Source organism: Mustela lutreola, chromosome 1 (assembly GCF_030435805.1).
Source record: "Mustela lutreola isolate mMusLut2 chromosome 1, mMusLut2.pri, whole genome shotgun sequence".
Classification (NCBI taxonomy): Eukaryota; Metazoa; Chordata; class Mammalia; order Carnivora; family Mustelidae; genus Mustela; species Mustela lutreola.
Window position 1 is genome coordinate 112,145,863 of NC_081290.1, and position 5,530 is coordinate 112,151,392.

The window sequence follows — 5,530 nt, forward strand, 5'->3', positions numbered from 1 at the left end:
TTGAAAGCCAGAATGTGTGACATCACCAGCTTTGGTTTTCTTTTTCCACATTCCTTGGGCTATTTGGGGTCTTTTCTGGTTCCATACAAGTTTTTGGATGGTGTGTTCCAGCTGTGTGAAAAATGCTGATGGTATTTTAGTAAGGATTATATCGAATGTGTAGATCGCTTTGGGTAGCAGAGACATTCTAACAATATATGAGCAATCCATGAGCATAGAATGTTTTTCCATTTCTTTGTGGAATATTTTTCCATTTATTTGTGGAATTTCTTTTATAAGCGTTTTATAATTTTCCGAGTACAGATCCTTTGCCTCTTTAGTTAGTTTTATTCCTAGGTATCTTATGGTTTTGGTTGCAAATGTAAATGAGGTCAACTCATTTCTCATTCCTGGGCTGCAAAGGTGGTTCAACATCTACAAATCAATCTATTTCTCTTTCTTCTATTTCATTTCTAGTGTATAGCAATGTAACTGATTTCTGTGCATTGGCTTTACAACCTGCCACTATATCCTGCTGAATTCATGTGTGAGTTCTAGTTGTTTGGGGTGGAGTCTTCTGGGTTTTCCATATAAAGTATCATGTCATCTGCAAAGAGTGAATCTTCTTTGCCAATGCAGATGCCTTTTATTTCTTTTTGTTGTCTGATTGCTGATTGCTGAGGCTAGGACTTCTAGAACTATGTTGAACAAGGTAGTGAGAGTGGACATCCCAGCTATATTCCTGACCTTAGGAGAAAAGTTCTCAGCTTTTCCCCATTGAGAATGATATATGCTGTGGGCTTTTTGTAGTTGGCTTTTATGATATTGAGGTTTGTTTCTTCTATCCCTACACTGTGAAGAGTTTTAATCAAGAAAGGATGTTCTACTTTGTCAAATGCTTTTTCTGCATCTAACAAGAGGATTACATGGTTCTTGTCCTTTCTTTTATTAATGTAGAGTATCACATTGATTGATTTGTAGATGTTGAACCACCTTTGCAGCCCAGGAATAAATCTCACTTTGTCAGGGTGAAAACTAATTTTAATGTTCTATTGGCTGATATCTTGGTGAGAATTTTTGCGACCATGTTCATCCGGGATATTGGTCTATAATTCTACATTTGGGTGGAGTCTTTGTCTAGTTTTGTGACCAAGTAAATGCTGGCCTCATAGAAAGAGATTGGAAGTTTTTCTTCCATTTCTATTTCTTGAAACAACTTCAGAGAATAGGTAATTCTTCTTTAAATGTTTGGTAGAATTCCCCTGGAAAGCCACCCAGTCCTGGACTCTTGTTTATTGGGAGATTTTTTATTACTGCTTCAATTTCCTTGCTGGTTATGTGTCTGTTCAGGTTTTCTATTTCTTTCTGTTTCAGCTTTGGTAGTTTATACTTTTCTAGGATTGCATCCATTTCTTTTAGGTTGCCTATTTGCTGGCATATAGTTGCTCATAATATGTTCTTACAAATGTTTATATTTCATTAGTGTTGGTTGTGAGCTCTCCTCTTTTATTCATGATTTTGTTTATTGGGGTCCTTTCCCTTTCCTTTTTGATAAATCTGCCAGGGGGCAATCAATCATATTAATTCATTCAAAGAACTAGGTCCTAGTTTCATTGATCTGTTCTACTGTTCTTTTGGTTTCTATTTCAATGATTTCTGATCTAATCATCATTTCTCTTCTCCTGCTGGGATTAGGCTTTATTTGCTGTTCTTTCTTTAACTACTTTAGGTGTAAGATTAAGTTGTGTATTTGAGACCTTTCTTGTTTCTTGAGGAAGGTTTGTATCGTTATATACTTCCCCTTTGGTCCATCATTTCTGCATCCCAAAGATTTTGAACAGTTACACTTCATTTTCATTTGTTTCCATGATTTTTAAAAAAAATTCTTCTTTAATTTCTTGGTCGACCCACTTATTCTTTAATAGGATGCTGTCTAACCTCAATGTTTTTGAGTTCCTACCAAATTTCCTCTTGTGTTTGAGTTTCAAGTTTCAAAACATTGTAGTCTGAAAATATGCAAGGAATGATCTCAGTCTTTTGATACCAGTTGAGACCGGATTTGTGACTCAGTATGTGTTCTATTCTGGAGAATGTTCCATGTGCACTAGAGAAGAATGTGTATCCCATTGCTTTAGGATGAAATACTCTGAATATATCTGTAAAGTCCATCTGGTCCAGTGTGTCATTCAAAGCCCTTGTTTCCTTATTGATCTTCTACTTAGATGATTGGTCCATTGCTGTGAGGGCGGTGTGTTAAAGTCTCCTACTAGTATTGTATTATTATCAATGTGTTTCTTTAATTTTCTTCTTAATTGGCTTATATAATTGTCTAGTCCCTTGTTAGGGGCATAAATATTTACAACTGTTAGAACTTCTTATTAGATAGACCCTTTAATTAACTAACCTTGATCTTTTATTACAGTCTTTGGTTTGATTTGTCTGATATAAGGATTGATACCCCAACTTTCTTTTGATGTCTATTATCATGGTAAATGGACATTTCCTATCTGGACGGGACTTTGGATATAAAATGAAATTCTTGCAGATAGCACAGCAATGGGTCTTCCTTTTTATCCAATCTAATACCTTGTGCCTTTTGATTAGAGCACTTAGCTCATTTATATTCAGAGCAACTATTGAAAGATTCGACCTTAGTGCCATTGAAAAAATATGGAACACTTCACAAATTTGTGTGTCATCCTTGCACAGGGACCTTGCTAATAATCTTCTCTGTATTGTTCCAATTTTAGTATATGTGTGGCTGAAGTGAGCCCTAGGCATGTATATCATCTTGTTAGGTGTCTTACACAGGAGAAAGAGTTGCTGACTAAATACAGGCCTTGTTTTAAAAAAATAAAAAATTATATTAAAAAAAATAATAAATAAATAAATAAATAAATAAATAAAAAACTTTTTGGTCACGATTTTATATTGGGATAACCTCTAAAAACACCATTACAGTCTATAGCTTAAAACTGTCAAGGAGAAAAACTTTTCTTCTGAAAAGTTTTCAGGAGAAAACTGTCAAGGGGAAATACAGAGAGCTTTCTCAAACCAAAAGAAGTAAAAGATAAATAGAAAATAAAGGAAAAAGATTATGAACAAATTGCAGAATGACATGATGAAAGTGAATATAATTATAAAAGTGACAGAAAAATGAACCTACCTACTAAGAGACAGAGCATATCAAATGGGGGAAAAAACCAATAATCACGCAAAAGCTTTTCAAATTCACTTAAATAAATGCAAATGGAAAAATCAATGAAATACCATTTTTACATATTAAATTGAAAAAATGTGATCAAGGTTATCAAAAGTGAACTTGCTTAAACAGTACTGGTGAGAATTGAAATCGTTATACCCTTTTAGAAGGGAAATTTGATAAAAGCCTGTCATTACAATGTAATATATAATACTAAAAATCAGATTTTACATGAATGTCCAACAATGGAAAATTATTGAATAATTGATTGTACATCTGTGCTGTTAAATATTAGACAGCCATTAAAATCAAGTTTTCAAATAGCATGTACTAAGATGAAAAGTGCTTAGAACTTAAGAGAATAAAGTATGATCTGCAATTGAATCACAAGACTCTTAAGAAAACAATATATTTAGGGGTACCTGGGTGGCTCAGTTAGTTTAGTGTCTGCCTTCAGCTCAGGTCATGATCTCAGGGTCCTGAGATCAAGCCCCACATCAGGCTCCATGCTCAGCGGGAACTCTGCTTCTTCTTCTGCCCCTCCCCCAACTCATGTGAATACTCTTTCTTTCTCTCTCTCTCAAACAAATAAATAAAATCTTTTTAAAAAAAGAAAACTATGCATTTAATTAATATACATAAGTGTGTTCACCTTTTAAAGCTAGTGTAATACAATATTAAAATAAAAATATCTTAATTTATTTTCTGCCAACAATCAAGAAAAGAGATATTTACATTCTAAAATGAAATGTAAGACCATCGTGTGGAACTTACAAAAGGAAGCTGTGGAAAACCATTTGTTTTCAACCCTCTCATTCACAACAAGAAGGGAAGTAGAAGATTGAAAATGTTGGCTAGAGTGTTTGGTGTGCTGCTATGCATGGCATCCATTCACTCACCACCCCAAGGAGGGAGAATGGGTGAAATTCTCCCTTCACCTGAACTAAAGAGAGAGGACAATGAGAAAACAAGTCATTAAGGTTAGTATTTGTTGCCTGCCATTGGTGTACATGGTGGACAAATGTCTGAATGAGCTTGATAGTAATTGTCAGTAATTGTCAGTAATTCCCTGACAATTTCATCTCCTAAGGGAAAAAGTGGTGCTTTTGCACTGGGATCTGCTTCTTTCCCAAGGTCCTCTTAACAAAATATACCTGGGGAACCAAATGTGGGTATCATTTGATAGATAGCCTGGTGGGCTTGCACTAATGTTACCTGGGATTGCCCACCAGAGGGGCAATGGAATACCAACAGTGAGGGAGATCTTATGCAGCAGTAAAACACTAAAAACCAGGGAGAAAAAGAAAACAAGGAGAGGTCATTCACTTGCATGTGAAGACTCCCTTTGGGCAAAAGGGGCATGTAAAACAGTCTCCAAAGAACTATCTGAAGTATCTGATGATACTTTAGAAAGTATCTGATGAAGGAATACTTTTAAACATTTCCATACCCAATGAGCACATCTCAGTTCAGAACAGTATTAGTCAAATAAAAGAGTGTCTGATTCCATATGAGAATAAATGTACTTTATGATTATATCCCACAAGACATACTTTATCCACATGGCAGTTACATTGGAAAGAAAGAAGAAAGACAAGAAGGATACCTATCTCTATTAGAAGTAGTATTTGGGGATATAACAATGAGATTACTAATGGCTTTTTTTTTAATAAAAAGATTTTTGTAAAATCAACAGATGTTTCTTATCCTGTAACCAAATAGGATTTGCAGTGCAAGGTTCCCTGTTCCCCAGATCATAATGAAATTTCTCTGTTTAGCTACTACTTAAGTTTCTCTTTAAAAAGATAGGATGGTGGGGCTTCTGGGTGGCTCAATTGATTAAGCATCAGACTCTTGCTCTTGCCTTAGGTCAAGATCTCCCAGTTGTGAGTTTGAGCTCTGCATTGGGCTCTGCACTTGGCACAGAATCTGCTTGATATTCTCTCTCTCTCTCTATCTGCCCCTCCCCTTCTCACCCTCTCACTCTTTCAATATCTCTCTCAAATAAATAAGTAAATAAAATTTTTAAAAAGAGAGAGAGAGGGGGAATGGTTTTCTCTGAAGACCTACTGCAGTCTTTCTACAATAATACTAATGTGTATTCAAACTATGGTTTATTCCTTAATATCTCAATGTAATACATTAAACAATTTTTCCTCCTATATTATTTTGAATTTTAAGTTACACTAACCAAAAAAACAGTGTATTAAAGAGGTTTATCTTTTTTTCATATGTAGTTAATATAGTTGTGTCAGAAAACAGGGTTAGGCACTGGGGAGGGGAGTCTATTATATATGCACAGAACTATTGCTGCATAGGGTTCATTTAGATTCTCTAAATACACTTAAA

The 5,530-nt window shown here is 34.9% G+C and overlaps 1 non-coding gene across 1 annotated transcript; it reads right to left on the reverse strand.

The window, feature by feature from the left end:
* Positions 1–2,643: 2,643 nt before the first annotated feature.
* LOC131822875 (U6 spliceosomal RNA) lies at positions 2,644–2,753 on the reverse strand. The gene has a single exon (XR_009350358.1). It is a non-coding gene; the product is annotated as a U6 spliceosomal RNA (small nuclear RNA).
* Between the last annotated feature and the right edge of the window lie 2,777 nt (positions 2,754–5,530).